Source organism: Mus musculus, chromosome 9 (assembly GCF_000001635.26).
Source record: "Mus musculus strain C57BL/6J chromosome 9, GRCm38.p6 C57BL/6J".
Classification (NCBI taxonomy): domain Eukaryota; kingdom Metazoa; phylum Chordata; class Mammalia; order Rodentia; family Muridae; genus Mus; species Mus musculus.
In genome coordinates, this window is record NC_000075.6 from 10,530,653 (window position 1) to 10,546,986 (window position 16,334).

A 16,334-nucleotide genomic window follows, 5' to 3' on the forward strand; every position below is an offset into this window, starting at 1 on the left:
TTGCTTAACATTCATGTCTTACCTTGACAACCAGAACGTCAGTTACACATGTATATGTCACTTTCTGCCAAGCAGGATGTCAATTCCAAGTGAAGTTTTCAGAACTTAAAACTTTACTTGTTCCATACTCAAAATGGAAGTCTTATTCTAATGGCATTAACACAGGTGCCTCTTTTATGTTGCAGTACATTACAGGACTGCTTATCATAAACAGGTACAGGAAATGTGGCCAGGAAGATAGTTCTGGTTCAAGCTTATTGTGACTGACTATGAAAAGTAGATTGTTATTGGTTTCGAAGACCACTAAAGTTCAGAGCATGACAGAACATGCCATCAACTAGGCCATGAGAAAGCTTCCTAGTAACAGTACATCAGAAAGTTTCCTTATAACAATCATAACAGTTTAATTAATAACATTAATAACAACTGGCTAGACAGGCAACAGTGTAAAGCCCAACCAACTCCATTTTTGAGAAGAAAGTCCATTTTGTGTAAAGGATCTAAACTTCAATTCCAGGAAGAAAACCACAAAGTCCACTTGAGCAACCATCCTATGGAAACCTCTCCCTTAGCAACAACCAATCAAGCTACAACAGCTAGGTCAAGCTACATATAGATAGCCTAAGACATCCTGCAGAAAATAGATAACCTAGCCATCCTGTTTGTCGGGTGGTTTTGCCCCCTTGTTTATGCCAGAAATGCAGTTTTTAAAATGTTAACTTGCTGAATTTCCCATATGGAAAATATGCAAGATTGCATAAGCACAAGAAATACCCTAGTCTCAAGGCTTTGACTCTGACCTGCTTCCACCACGAAGGTGAGAATCCCTGCTCACGAGCTCATAACTAGGCCCTTAGGTGCTTGCATTGGAATTGACTCCTTGGTGATCATTGGGGGCCATGTGACTTACAACAGTTTTTCATGCCTTAACAAACACCTAGAGAAAATATGGCCACTGAAGAAATGCATCTGAATGCCAAGAAAGGTCTTACAATTGTCTTGAAGACCTCAGCCTCCTGTCCTGTATCTTTGCGTACAGACATGAAGAATCTTTGATTGATGTTGTAAGATTTATATAGCAAGCGATAATGTTGAGGGGAGAATATCTAGAAAAGCCTTTTCTGGAAACTGTTATCCTAGAAGGAATCAAATGTGTAAATGATAGTTTACCACTTGCATCTGATAACTATTTGGAGTATCAGTTTCCACATTTTGCTTCATAGGGTTTAACAGAACTCCTGAGTGTAGGTTTTAAGGACTTTATAACCACTTGATTTTATTGTTTTTTTTTCTGTTTTTTTACCTTCAGACATAGCCATAAAACAGTCTACGGCACATGACATATGTGGTTTGCACAATTTATTTTTCTTTAGAATGAAACTAACTCACAGATTTTTTTTTTAACAAAGTTGTTTACTTCACAGATTGGTGTGTGAAAAAAAAATATCTTACCATACAGAAACCAGAGATGATTTATTTCTTGCAATATGACCATTCCAGTAGGATTCTGTCAGCTCACTCTGATATTCTTCCTGAAGTCATATAGAAATCACAAATGCAATCTTGGATTAACCTTTGCAAGATTGAGTTTTCAAGCGGCATTACAAGTAGCAAGAATATAGAGGCTGAACGTGAGCTACTTAGAAACCTTATATTGTTTAATCTTTAAATTACTTTTGTAACAGGGCTGTATTTTTTATAAAAACTAAAGAAGAGTTCAAGCTAGTGTAATGTGGCAGTTTATAGACGTTACAGTTGAAACTTAAACGTTTTCTATTATCAGGCTTCTCTGCTTGCTTTACTGGCATCTGCCTATGACCTTATCACTTAGGGATTAGAAGCAGGGACGGACATAACTTCAAGGTTAGCTTGGGTCACAGGAGAGAGAACCCATCTCAAAAACTACCAAAGAGAGAAGTGGAGTCCATTGGTAGAATGCTTGCAGAGCCTATGAAGAGAGAGCCATGGATTTGAACTCCAGCAAAAATAAAGCATTCCATTTCGCTCAACCGAGTTCTCCAACATATAAAATAAGAACATTCTAAGCCTGATAATATCTAGGTACTATCACACTATTCAAAACCATGAACCAGATGTGCTTGTTGATTAAAATATAATGTAATCGAAATTGTGGGGGAAACTGAATATAACAACACAACACGATAAAAATGAAAATGGCCAACATGACAGTTTCATAAATGAAGTCACATTGAATGTTCAATACATTTGTATTTCTAGTAAGAGCAAGCTAATAACAGCAACAAAACAAAAACAAGAAATATCATTTTCAGAAAAATGTATGTAAACTATAAGCAATAGTACCCTCAGCTTCAAGTGTTTTATCTATTAGACTCTCACAAAAGGCAAAAACTGAATACATAAAATTCTAATTTGTGTTTTGTAAATCTCCATCACCTAACTATCCCCACTGTGGCTGTCTCTAAGATTCCATAGATACTGGGATGTTGGATGAGATACACCTACAAAGCAAAATCAATCCATCAATCAATCAATCAATCAATCAATACAACTCTGTAGGGCTCAATATCTCTTGAAATTGTTTTTAATGAACTTAAGTTTTCAAAAAGAAAAATAATGACCACATTGAAAACAGAAATAAATGTATTTTGTAGGAAAGTCCTTCAAATGTTTAGGTACATCCATTTCCTACTTCAGCATGCACCTTGCCTGTCCTCTTACTACTCCAGATTTTTGCAAAATAGTGTTGTTTTCAGTAGTGGAGCTGCCAAGATGATTTTATTTCAGCACTCTACATTCTGCTGCTCAGAGTTATCAACGCTAAACTTTACCTATGCTTTGCTATGCTAACTTAGACGAACAAGTGTTTTGAGAGTTATAGCATTGTCTTGTTCTTTCATCCGAGTTTTTCTTAATTGACAATACTTATTTCTAACATGAAATTAAAGGTATTGGCAGTCCCCTAGTTGCTTGCCTTCCTCCTGAATCAAATGTTCTTAGCATTTCTTTCTTTGCTTCCTGTCCTTCCCTCTGTCACTTACTCTAGACATGAGGATTCCTTCTCAGACCTCAAGGAAAGCAAGAGTATTGTGTGCTGGGGGCTTAGGACTCATTTTTCTATGCTTTTAAACACATCCCCCAGACATCTTTGCTCAAGTGACACCTTCGTAGAGGAAACCTCTCAGACATGCCTCCCCTGTGGCTCTTCTGCTCATCCTATTTGGCTCTGTACACATTGACTTCACCAACTCCAAAAGCTTGTTTCTTGGTCTGTTTTTTGGACTACTCAGCATCTGTTTCTGTTCTCTTTGGGTTGTACTGTTTAGACTTGTTTCTTGTACTTGGTGGCTATACAATCAACATAAGTGATTTTGTGATTTCACACAATCAAAATCTTTCTAATATGCAGAATCAGAATATGCAATATTCAATATCAGTGTATTCACACTGAAGCACCAATAATGCAAAATAAATGCTTTCTCATTTTCACAGCTTTTATTTACTTGGACTGATACATTATAAACCATAGCTAGACAGAAAGATAATACATAACAGCTTTGTTGTCCATTGTGGTTAGTGGGGAGGAGACTTTCTTCTCAAACATCAGCTAATTAACATTGGCATAGTCAGGATCACTAAAGCTTTTCAACTGTATCTGTTTGTTGAGTAAATGGAACACTCACTCATTTGTATTAAATCTGCCTCCTAGCCTCAGAGTCTGGTTTTGCCATAAGTAGATTTGTGAGAGATATGTTGACATTTAATTTATGCATAAACAAAAATCAATTTATTCTAAACAGACATCATTGGTTTTGGCAGAATGATCGAGATTATAAATACAAGGATTTTTTTCAGACAGAGATATTTTGCTTTATTAATTTTTATCAACATAAAATATTTTTGTAAAGAAAGTCATGGATTACATAATCTTGTTAGTACAATTAATATTTATGAAGAAAAACTGGATTTCAGGACCATTAATATTTTGTCCCTTGCAACACCTTCATACCAACTTTTCATACAACGAAACATCTTCCTGTTCATGCCACTTGCTTTTGGGTTGTTTTGTGGCTGTCAACCATGGGCTTCTTTGTTTCATTCTCAGTGTGCCTCCCTGTGAATACTGAACTCTGAGTATCTGCTACATGGCACTCTGTTACAGCTCAATTTACCTGCAGAAGATCAGAAGAATATGTAATTCTGATTCTGAGCTTTCACTTTAAAGGACAGTGAAATAAAAAGTCAAGAAGTTATGAAAAAACAAATTGTATAATGAGTCTCAGAATTGATCTGTCACTGTAACACACATGTGCATGTGTGTGCATGTGAGTGTGTGTGTGGTGTTGGGATCAAAAGACAAGCAAAGTGCAGCCTAATCTATGGGTTAAAATACCCAATATTGATTTTTCTTTATTGTGAAAACTTATTTAAGAGTTCAGGGTGGCAGTGTGCGGGAGAACTAGGGCTAAGATCACAGCAACTGTGGGATAAGAACCTGGGGACTTGTAAACGATTCATCCTGGCTAGGTTTATTCTTATGAAAAATTTAACCAAAGGGGCACTCACTCTCTTGATCCTTCTCAAGATTGGATGCGTTAGATGTGAAGAATACTGTACATCAGCCGACCATCCAGTGCTGACAGCCATGGGGATGATAATAGTGGTGAGAATAATGGATATAGAGATACAGGTTGAGATACTAAAAAGTAAGCATTACAAACTTTTGCTCACTGTTAAGTCAGCTTTCTCTGACGTGGCATGCATGTGAGAGCACATGCCTGTGAAGAAAAAAATGTCAGCCTCAGGCACCATTCCTTAACAGCCACCTTGGGTCTACAGGCAGGCCTTTCACTGCTACATGAAGCTCACATATACATTGAGCTTAAGGAGACTGTCTTGAGAGCCCCCAGGACCTACTGACTCTGCTGCCCCCTTGCTGGGATTATAACCACATGCTATCATGAGATCTAGCTTTTTAAGTGGGCCGTATCAAATGCAAGTCTTTATACTTATGCAACTGAGGTGTATCCTCAACCTATTAAAGTCTTAGAAATAATAATATTTGAGTATCCTGAAGTGGAGATCCACATATTTTATAGTAGCTGCTAGAAACATATTTAATAAATACTAAAGAGCTCTATAAAGCCAGAGGTATATACCCATTTTGGTTTACTGCAGCCTCCTTTTAAATTTATATTAAAATTTACCCAAAACCTAAAGGATCTTATCTCTTTTTTACCAAGAAGGTCCAAATATCTGCACTTTATATAAATGCCCTAAATATTATATATCCAAGATATATACAATTATATAATGAGTACAATTTGAGATAATTTCAAATAATGATACTTAAAAGCTTCATTTCTGAAAGAATTTGTTTCTTTTTTCTGAGGCATGCTTCCTCATAAAGTAAAATAATTCAGAGTAATGGATTCACCCTGGCTCAGGGGTCGTTGTTAAGAGTGGGCAGGTGGATGACACATGCCAATTTCAGCCACCCATTTATGGACGAAGTGTCTCCTTCATCCCTGCAGCGTTAGTGAGGTCTAATATTATTTTACTTATGAGACATATGTATGGCATGAAACACATATTGAATGGGTTTCTAAAGGAATTTCTTTGCTCGATTAATAATTCTTTAAGTTTTCTGTTTAAAATCCTTATCTATTGACCCAGGATCTCTCAAACCAAACCAATGTTCTTGTTCCTTGAACTCTAAGCTGAGGAGTAATTACAACTTGAAATAGAAGGCTTCACATGAGTCCTTCTTACCAGTTGGAACATTTTCTGGATATATGCCCAGGAGAGGTATTGTGGGATCCTCCAGTAGTACATGCTGCACTACGTTCATAGCAGCCTTATTTATAATAGCCAGAAGCTGGAAAGAACCCAGATGCCCCTCAACAGAGGAAGGGATACAGAAAATGTGGTACATTTACACAATGGAGTACTATTAAAAAGAATGAATTTATGAAATTCCTAGGCAAATGGATGGACCTGGAGGGCATCATCCTGAGTGAGGTAACACAATCACAAAAGAACTCACACGATATGTACTCACTGATAAGTGGATATTAGCCCAGAAACTTAGAATACCAAAGATATAAGATACAATTTGCTAAACACAGGAAACTCAAGAAGAACAAAGACCAAAGTGTGGACACTTTGCCCCTTCTTAGAATTGGGAACAAAACACCCATGGAAGGAGTTACAGTGACAAAGCTTGAAGCTGAGAAGAAAGAATGGACCATCTAGAGGCTGCCATACCCAGGGATCCATCCCATAATCAGCCTCCAAACGCTGACACCATTGCATACACTAGCAAGATTTTGCAGAAAGGACCCAGATATAGCTGTCTCTTGTGAGACTATGCCGGGGCCTAGCAAACACAGAAGTGGATACTCACAGTCAGCTATTGGATGGGTCACACGGCCCCCAATGGAGGAGCTAGAGAAAGCACCCAAGGAGCTAAAGGGAACTGCAACCCTATAGGTGGAACAACATTTTGAACTAACCAGTACCCCGGAGCTCTTGACTCTAGCTGCATATGTATCAAAAGATGGCCTAGTCGGCCATCACTGGAAAGAGAGACCAATTGGTCGTGCAAACTTTATATGCAGGGGAATGCCAGGGCCAAGAAGTGGGAATGGGTGGGTGGGGGAGTGGGTGCGGGAGCATGTGGGGGACTTTGGGATAGCATTGAAAATGTAAATGAAATAAATACCTAATAAAAAAAATAAATCTCAATATAGGAGCTCCCTTACAAAACAAAACCAAAAAAAGGCTTCACATGAAGGAGGCTCCTGAGATCTTGGCTCATTTGCAAGGGACAAACACTGTGGAACTTCAGTGAAACAATGCAGGTCTTCTCACACTTTCTTCTACATTTTATTTCTTCTTTGCCTTTTACAACCCAAAGCTACACTTATTTAATGTGGATATCTCAATTCTTAGACGAAAATACCTATCTACATTAAACTATAGAAAATGTGCAAATAGATTTATGTCACCCAGATCTGATTTATTGTAAATTTAGCATTTATTGTTTCAAAACTAAGTTTATTGTTTTGAGAGTATAATTGAAACACTTATCAAAGGAACCTAATGGCACCATTTTTATTCATAAACAATAAGAGAAATGTAGTAAATTTTTTTTCAGAATCTAGACCTAGCTGGGCAATGTGTTTGTTTTCTATTAATCTCTTCTGTTGTTCTGAAATGTCTAAGACTAGATTGTTAAAGGCAAGGGCGTAGAACTGCTGATTCATTACTTTGCTAATAATAAAACTGTGATGAAGAACTATAAATGATTATCAGAGAACAGAGTGAGCAGTAGCTTAATGAACACAGAGGGGTACATTTTCAAAATAGTGTGTGCCATATGTACACACAAAATAATTATGCAAGGAAAGCATGCATCACTCATGCAGTATTTTGCAAATCAGCAGACATCATGAAGTTCCTTCTAATGGGAAATTTGCTGATTGGGGCTAAGGGAGAATCAAGCAGGATTTGGGTAATGCTATCTTGGAAAGCTCACAGCTGTTTGCTTTCATTCTGGCTTTGTCTTTGTCTCTTTCTCTCAAGCCCTGGTTCTGGAACTCTTTCCTCTAGTGATCAAGAAAAAACGCTTGCATAGAAAAAAACAAAACAAAACAAAACAAAACAAAACAAAACAAAACCACGGCCTTTGACAAGGAGTCTCTCTGAAGAATCCAGTTAAGTGGCCAGACATTCATGAAGACTTTCATCCATTTTTCTCCTTTGACATAATTCTTGGGGCTGCTCAAAGGCGTTGCTTTAACCGTAACAGTTTTGGAACTAATGGAAAGGCTCTTGACTTCATTCATTGAGAGAAATGCATGTTTTGTGACTAAACACAAATCTTCACTCCTTCCATCTCTACCTTTAAAACTTTGAAATACAACCAGGACTGAATTTACTTAATTCTGTAATGAATTAGACTGTACACTTCTGCAGAGACATCTGCCACCTTGTTTGTAATTATCTGCCTACAAATGTGGTTTTTTTTGTTTTGTTTTGTTTTGTTTTTCTGCTCTGCCTTGAGTGAGGACATAACATTATTAATCATCACATCCCTGGCACAGTACTTTATACTTCCTAGGTATCAAATGCTCAGTGAAAGAACAAGATCGCCTGGCACGAAAATTGCCATAAAAGTTTATTGTGAGAGCAACATAATCTAACAGACAGAACCACAAAGCATAAATCCTGGGAAATAGGAACTTTTTAAGAGACAATAGTTGAGTGTGCTTCTCCATGATGGTTTATTATTAGGCTTTCCTATATTACATCTTTTTTATTCTGCTAAGTAGTTACACATTTCCTATAAATCAACTTCTATCCCTGAATCCATCATTTTGCCACCATATGAAGTAAACCAGTGTATGTATAGATAATCTAAGAAGCCTACTGAATGTCAAAGGTACCGAAGCCTGTTCTAACTTTTTAACTGACAATTAAAAAACATTATCTGCCAACAATATTTATACAACAACCATTTACTTAGTATATATATTTTAAAGTAATGGACATTTCTCTTAAGACAGCCATATTTTTGGAAGTACTCCATTGCTCCATTGACATTTAATTATACATCTCTCTCTCTCTGTATATATATATACACACACACACACACACACACACACACACACATATGTGTGTGTATTTGTTTGTGTGTGTGTGTATGACATGTTTACACAGATGTTAGAAATTTAGCCTAAGCCAGGCAGTGGTGGCACACACCTTTAATCCCAGCACTTGGGAGGCAGAGGCAGGCAGATTTCTGAGTTTGAGGCTAGCCTGGTCTACAAAGTGAGTTCCAGGACAGCCAGGGCTATACAGAGAAACCCTGTTATGAAAAACAACAACAACAACAAAAAAAAACAACAAAAAAGAAGAAAGAAAGAAAGAAAGAAAGAAAGAAAGAAAGAAAGAAAGAAAGAAAGAAAGAAAGAAAGGAAGGAAGGAAGGAAAAAAGAAAGAAATTTAGCCTAGAACTACATTTCTTTGCCACATGAATATAAAATACATTTTCATGTTATATGAATCTTCAAAATAGGATACAATGTACAACATATATCAATATGTCTTTTAAATGATCGAAGGTAAAGGGTTTCATATCACATAAATGGATCTTTTTCTTAAACAATCAGTTCTCATGAGAAGATTGATATACTTGTAAATATTTGTGTGTATCTGTGTATGGGTATGTGCAGTCAGTGCTCTGCTCTCCATGACCAAAGGACGGTGTCCAATCCCCTGCAGCTGGAGTGACAGGCAGCTGCCTTGGGTGCTGGAAACCACACTTGGACCATCCAGAGGAGCAGTATGTGTTTCCTTACCCTCTGAGTTATCTCTCCAGAACCTAGGAATTGTTTCTTTTCTCTAAGCAAAAGTCTTGGGCCTTATAAATTAGAATATCTTAGATTGCCTTGAAATCTAATATGTTTGCAACAATACAGAAACATTATTCCATGGACCATCCTATGGCCTTTTATGCTTTACTTCACATATTTTTACATAGAAAATATTATCTACAAGTTGTATATGTAAAACTACACATGTAACATGCTCTCATGCTGGAATGTTTGATGGTTATGGTGTATGACACTGGGTATGAAAATAAGCCGTGCGTATAAGCTATGCAAGCTATGCATGCATCACCATACCAGTCCTTTTTTTTTTTTTTTTTTTTTTTTGATTAGCCTAGAAACATTCCTTTTTATACCATGTATATAATGTTAGGACAATGTATAAATTAAATACTGACTTTTTTTTTCTTCTAGGAAATCATCTATTCTGTTACAGTTTTCAGTAATGAAAAAAATTTATCTGAAGAATTTGAAGAAGAAAATCAGTAGAAGAGATGGGAAGGACAAAACTTTTATTTATTGTTTGTTGTTTGCCAGGGAAAGGAAGTTAAAACATAGTGTCTTCACATTGGCTTTCCTTCCTTAACCACATGCAGTGAAGAGCCATCTGCTCCCTGCCATTGCTTAGTAATTCATTCATTCCCACCTTAAATCATATTTAACAACATGTTTAACAATATTTTCTTTGAAGATCACCATGGATGCTTCCACTTGAGGACAGTTGAAGATAATGTTGATAGTACCAGCATGTGAAGAGCTACCTCCCATGGTTCTGGTTCAGTGGTGGTGTGTTGGATGTAATATGATATTGAGGGGTGGATCTATAGTGTGAAGCCCAGAGGAGGTCTTCAGGTGGAGCACTAGCTGTAGCCTCCCCCCAGCCTGAAGCAGGCTGAGCCAGACCTTGACCTTGCTGCCACTAAGGAGATTACCTAGGGTGGAGCCTTCCTCCCTAGATCACTCTATTGTTCAGCCACTGCTGCTGTTCCTCCTGCTGAGAGACCCCTGAGCTATTCCTGAGACTACACCCTATCCTGTACATCACCACCTGCAGCTGGTTCCAGGCTCCAAGGATGAATTGGCGGGAATGGACTCCCCCACTTCCCCACCTCCCTCATAAGCGCATTTGCCATTAAACAGGATCAGGAACCTTGTCTTGGCTCCATTTTTCTCTCGTCCGCCTAGTTTCCCCTCTCTTTTCAGCCCAGGCTTGCCTCCCAGGTATACCCGTTTCTTGTGAGCCTCAGGCCGGCTTTCAACAACTAGCCACTACCATGATGGATGGATGCATCTATTTGTAACAGGATACCCTTGTCAGAGAATGCTTTCTTACAATTAAATACTTTCTTTCTTTTTTAACGTGTAGTCTACAGTATTTTTATAAGTATAACTGAATCTTTTTTCTCAGCATAAAATTTATTATACATATGCTTCATCCAAAAGAATTGTCACAGTATTAATATTTGTAAAATTTGAGTATTGACTAGGCAGTATCTGTAAAGTGAGGCTCTGACTGGAAAAAGATTCTTCATGACACTTGGATTCTAGCATGTGTGTGAAATAACAATCATGGAGAACTTCATACTATAAATAACTAGGTTCTTGTGCATTTTATATAGAAATACAACATAAAAAATGAAAAGAGCCATATTCATTTTATATCATTTGATTTTTCCACGTGTTTCAGTTTTGAAAATCTGATCTGTTCTACCGAATCTTCCATTAGAAACTATTCCCAGATCTTCAGCTAGCTCAAACCATCTCACATTGGTATGTTGTAATCATGGATAGATTCTGAAATGTGAAAACAAATCCTGATTTTGGTTTACACACCAGTGCTACAGTTTATTTAAAATTCTGAAGGTGAAATTTTTAATATTAATCACAATTCCTCTGTTTAAATTGACAAATATACACTGAGGACATACTATTTCATATGTTTGCCCTTCATAGTATTTTGCTGAGGAATTATGGAAACAAAGAGAGTAAAATATTTCTAACCAATTTTCCCTTGCTTGCTGTTGACTTTAATTTTCTTCAGCCAAAATATACACAAGTTGATATTCAGTAATACTAAATTGAGTATAATTTCCTTTTCTCTTGGGGAGGAAGTTTCATTATCCACTTACACCCAGAGTTTGTGAATAAAAGGGTGTTTCACAGATTGGCAAAGACATAGAAGTCACGTAACGCCCCTAATGTAATTTCAGCTAATTAAAGACTCGTTAAGAAAGAAATAGAAATGAGAATTTGCCTCAGAACTTGCTTAAGTAATTTTAATTTTTAATCATTTTCATCTCTCACTAATTAAACAGTTTGATGGGTACCTATCGGCTATTTACCAATTTTCTGTATTTTAGTCTATAATTTAACATGTGCCCACTAATCAAATCATACTGGTCTCTGTAGGTATTTGGCTTATTTCCCACAGTGTATGTGTTTTCTTTCTAACTACAATGCTTATATATATAAGCATATATATATATATATATATATGTATATATATATATATGCACATATATGAATAAATAGGTACATATATTTTATCAGCACATAATTTAGTTTCCTAATAAAAGTTCATATATTTCCTTTATACCTTAAAAACCTAAAATTTTTAGCATGAATCTGATATTTAAAGAACAGAGGCAATGAAGGAAGAGAAGTGAACAGTGTCATAATAACAAATTGTAAAGCCCAGGCAAAAAGTGTCACTGAGTACAGGATACAAACACACTGAAATTTATCAGTTTTATGAACACGTCTGCTCTCTCTCTTTCTCTTTTCACCCATGAAGAGATTACAACAAAGCTTGCCTTGTATGGCAGAAGGTCAACCATAACACATACAACACATTACTGATTGCCAGTGACTTTTGTTCAAATAAACACCCACGAGCAAGATCAGTCTCCTGGTTTTGATATGATCCTGGCTTGTCTTTGCTACCTGCTCCTCATAGCCATGCCTACATCATCTTTTCTGTCTTTCTTTTTTTTTTTAAGATTTATTTATTATTATATGTAAGTACACTGTAGCTGTCTTTAGACACACCGGAGGAGAGCATCAGATCTCATTGTGAGTGGTTGTGAGCCACCATGTGGTTGCTGGGATTTGAACTCAAGACCTTTGGAAGAGCAGTCAGTGCTCTTACCGACTGAGCCATCTCTCCAGCCCTTTTCTGTCTTTCCTTGTTTCTGAGATTGTGTCTTTGCTATTTTTCCAAATACTTGATGGCCTTTTCTTCAATTGTCAATTTCTATGATGAGAAACACTTGTCCTTCTTTCCACATTGGCTCAAGGTCTTTCTTTAGTAAGGTTTTTCTCATCTTGATATTTAAAGTCAACATAGTTTAAAACTGATATATACATGAATAAAATTGTATGTGTAAATGGAGTACCTTGTGGTGTTTGGATACACATGCGTGCATTCTTACAAATTGTTCTTCCCAAACAATTGTCATTTTTATAGTAGAACTGTATTATATATGATGAAGGATGTTTTATTTTATATTGCTATTTATGAATGCATAGCCATCCCACCATAGTGTATATACAAGGGAAATGAGGTCGTTGTTCCCTTTTGAGTTGACTGTAGCCTCAATAACAACAGGAAAGACCATAAACAACCAAGGTGACACTCAGTTAAGGCCGGTAAAGAAAAGAGAACAAACTCCAATATTATTCAGCCATAAAATTGAATGACGCCTGCAATTCTTCACAGCATAGAAGGAACCGGATACCAACACAGAAAGTGAAATAAGCCATAATCAGAAAGACAAGGAGCCTCAATGTGGAATCCAAAAGAGTTAATGTCACAGAAATTGAAAATAAGTCTAAGGACAGTAGGGAGGGACAAGGACCAGGAAAGCATCAATTGATCAATGGGGATGAAGCTCTAGTTAATAAATATGAATAAGCATAAACATATACACACATCACAGACATATACATCATATACATACACCATATAATATACATCATATACACCTATGAGTTCATCATTATATAGTTCTGGGTGCTATTTTGTAGCAAGATGATTACAGTTAATAATAATTTACAGATCACTTCAGAAAGCTAGCTTCATTCACTTATTGATTTCTATTTTTAGGCACTGTGGGCAGAACTGATACTCATTATGATTTCCATTTTTTTCAACCTCTTAAAATCATGTTCTATAGGTTTTCCCACTCTCCTAGAGAATGCCCCACATGATGATGAAAGAATCTGCGTTCCTTTGACATTCTATAGTTGTCTGGTAGTCTACTTACCTGGAATGCAAATTTACTTCACTGTTTCTTTGTTATTTTCTGTCTGAATGATCTCTTCATTGCTGAAAATGGGCTGTTCAAATTCCCTAAAACTATTGAATAAACATTCATCTATATTATTTAGCTTACTAATATACACTTTGAATATTTGAGTGGTCTAGGATTTGGTGCATGTATTATAATTACTACATTGTCATTCTGAAATGCTATCCTTATCATTACTAAGTGACTCTTATTGCTTTCTAATACTTCTGAATTAAAGATTCATTTACTCCATAATTATAGCCACTCCTGCTATCTTTGGGTTCTATTTTCATAAACATTCCATTCTTCATTTTGGTCGGATCTGTATTCTAGAGATATTTCTGCTGGGTGTCTATAGTTAGGTTCATTTTGATAGTGTTAGAGGATTGTGGTTAGCTGTGTGTACTCATTCTTAACAGCAAATTTTATACCTATTATGTTTTCATTCTACTCATTCATGTCCCATTCACTTTGCAGAACCTCTAACTTTTGTTACCTGTTAGTAGTTCAGGTGGACCTGTGTTCTCACACATTATTTATGCTAAGAATGCTAAGCAGCCTGACAAATAAAGAAGTGAATGCTCACAGCCATCCATTGGACTGAGCACAGGTTTCCCCAATGAAAAAGCTAGCAAAAAGAACTCAAGGAGCTGGAGGGGTTTGCAACTCCATAGGAAGAACAGTATGAACCAACCAGTACTGCCAGAGCTCACAGGGACTAAACCACCAACCAAAGAGTTCATAAGGAGGGACTCACAGCTCCAGCCGCATATGTAGCAGAGGATGGCCTTGCGGGACATCAGTGAGAGGAGAGGCCCTTGGTCTTGTGAAGGCTCGAAGACCCAGTGTAGGGGAATGCCAGGGCAGGGGAGTGGGAGTGGGTGGGTTAGTGAGCAGGGGGAGGGGGGATGTAATGTGTAGTTTTCAGAGGGTAAATGGGAAAAGTGGATAAAATTTGAAATGTAAATAAAGAAAATATCTAATTAAATAAAAAGTAAGAAAAGAATGTCAATGAGTTCTGGTTTCTAAACAGTAGGTTTGAAGGGTACAGTATTCTTAATTGTTTTGTTTTTTCATTACTGTTGTAAAAACTTCATGCCATTCTCTTCTGGACTGCAGGGGTTTTGTGGAAAATCAGAACAGTCATAAACCTTAATATGCTGTTTCCTTTTTCTTCCAGCCGTTCTCTGTCTCTCTCTCTCTGTCTCTCTCTCTCTCTGTCTCTCTCTCTGTCTCTGTCTCTCTCTCTCTCTCTCTCTCTCTCTCTCTCTCTCTCTCTCCCACCCCACGCACATATGTGTGTGTATGTTTGAATGTGAGAACATGTGTGGCCAGAGGTCACCTTCCCATCTTTCCTCTTACCATTTGCTATTTTTGTGATTGCATGGAGTAGGACTTGGTCTTCCCTCATGCATGAACTTCTTTATCTGACTTATCCTACCCTCATTTCCACTAAATCAGTGCATGGCAGTGTCCATGTCTTAAGCTTACCAAAAGCATTCTATTGTTGTGTTGGCAGTGTTGCAGAACTAGAAGGGAAGTCACACCCAAATTTCTTTCAAACCTTCAGTTGTTGTACTATTCAAAGTGAACTAGCGGAATGTCTAGAGAAACTAAAACATCTCTATCAGAGTGGTTTTGGGGCTAGGGTAGGCCAGGATTCCCAGTTCACCATCACTGACCTGACTTTAGGCATTATAGGATTATGCTTGGATCTAGGCACAGCCATCATGAATGAGCAGGCTTCTCTCCCAGGCCTATTGTTACCATAATACATACCTGTGGCACTTCCCAGGAGGTTAGTCATCTAGGACCAGATACACTGAAGAGCCATAGCTCAACCCTGTCTTTCTCATGCACAGGTCTACACTCACTGCCACAACAGAGACTTCGAGTGTGGCTCTGGCTTGAGTGGGGGACCTTTTCTTTCTACATGGTGCTGGTTTTCACTCTGTTAGTTTTCACACCATACTGTACACTTAGTAGAATTCCCACATTCTCTGGATTTATGCAGAGGTAATTTTCTGATAATTACAGGGTATCAGAACCCTGTTTGAAGGTATTAGTTTGGTGCTAGTGGTTGTGGGCTTAGGTTGGCTTCAGATTTCAGTGTGAAAGCCTCTGGGTTTCAAGACTCACACCTGGCCTTATCTGAGAAAGTTTCTTTTAGTAAGAATGTACTTTACTATAGAAAATTTTAAACCAAAATTAGACACTGTATTTTATTTATCTAAATACATCTCCAATAGTCTTATTCATCACTGTATTGTTATTTTCTAAGTCAATGTTTTAGGATATTTTGTTGCATATTGAATTAACTATAATTATATAATATAATCTTTGTAATATCTAGGTATGTTCTGTTATTTTTTTCCAATATTTGGTGGCAAATTGGGTTAAAATATTAGCCTATGTTCTTTGAATACTATTTATAGTTTATAACCTTGAGATGTGGTAGATGGGGCAAGTTAAATGCAGCTGCTATTCATGGTAGGGTCATTTGTTTTCGGCAAATATTAGTTTCAGGTGGCCTTTGAAATGATACATTGAAAGCATACTGTCATTATTTGAAAATGTCCTTAGTGGATGTTTAATTAGGTGCCTTCAAGACAATAGCTTCTAAAGCCTTCATTTAAATTAGAATAATCATCTGACAATACAGATAGTAATG

The 16,334-nt window shown here is 37.0% G+C and overlaps 1 protein-coding gene across 13 annotated transcripts in view; it reads right to left on the reverse strand.

Annotated features, from left to right (window-relative positions):
* Window positions 1-16,334, reverse strand: part of Cntn5 (contactin 5) — a 1,270,553-nt gene that overhangs the window by 896,430 nt on the left and 357,789 nt on the right. The window contains exon 1 of one of the 13 annotated variants that reach the window (XM_006509870.4): window positions 1,453-14,369. The exons of the other annotated variants lie outside the window; for them this stretch is intronic. The gene's annotated coding sequence lies outside the window, so the exon portion shown is untranslated. Of the gene's footprint in view, window positions 1-1,452; window positions 14,370-16,334 lie in introns of those variants that run through there. 13 annotated transcript variants of the gene reach the window in all.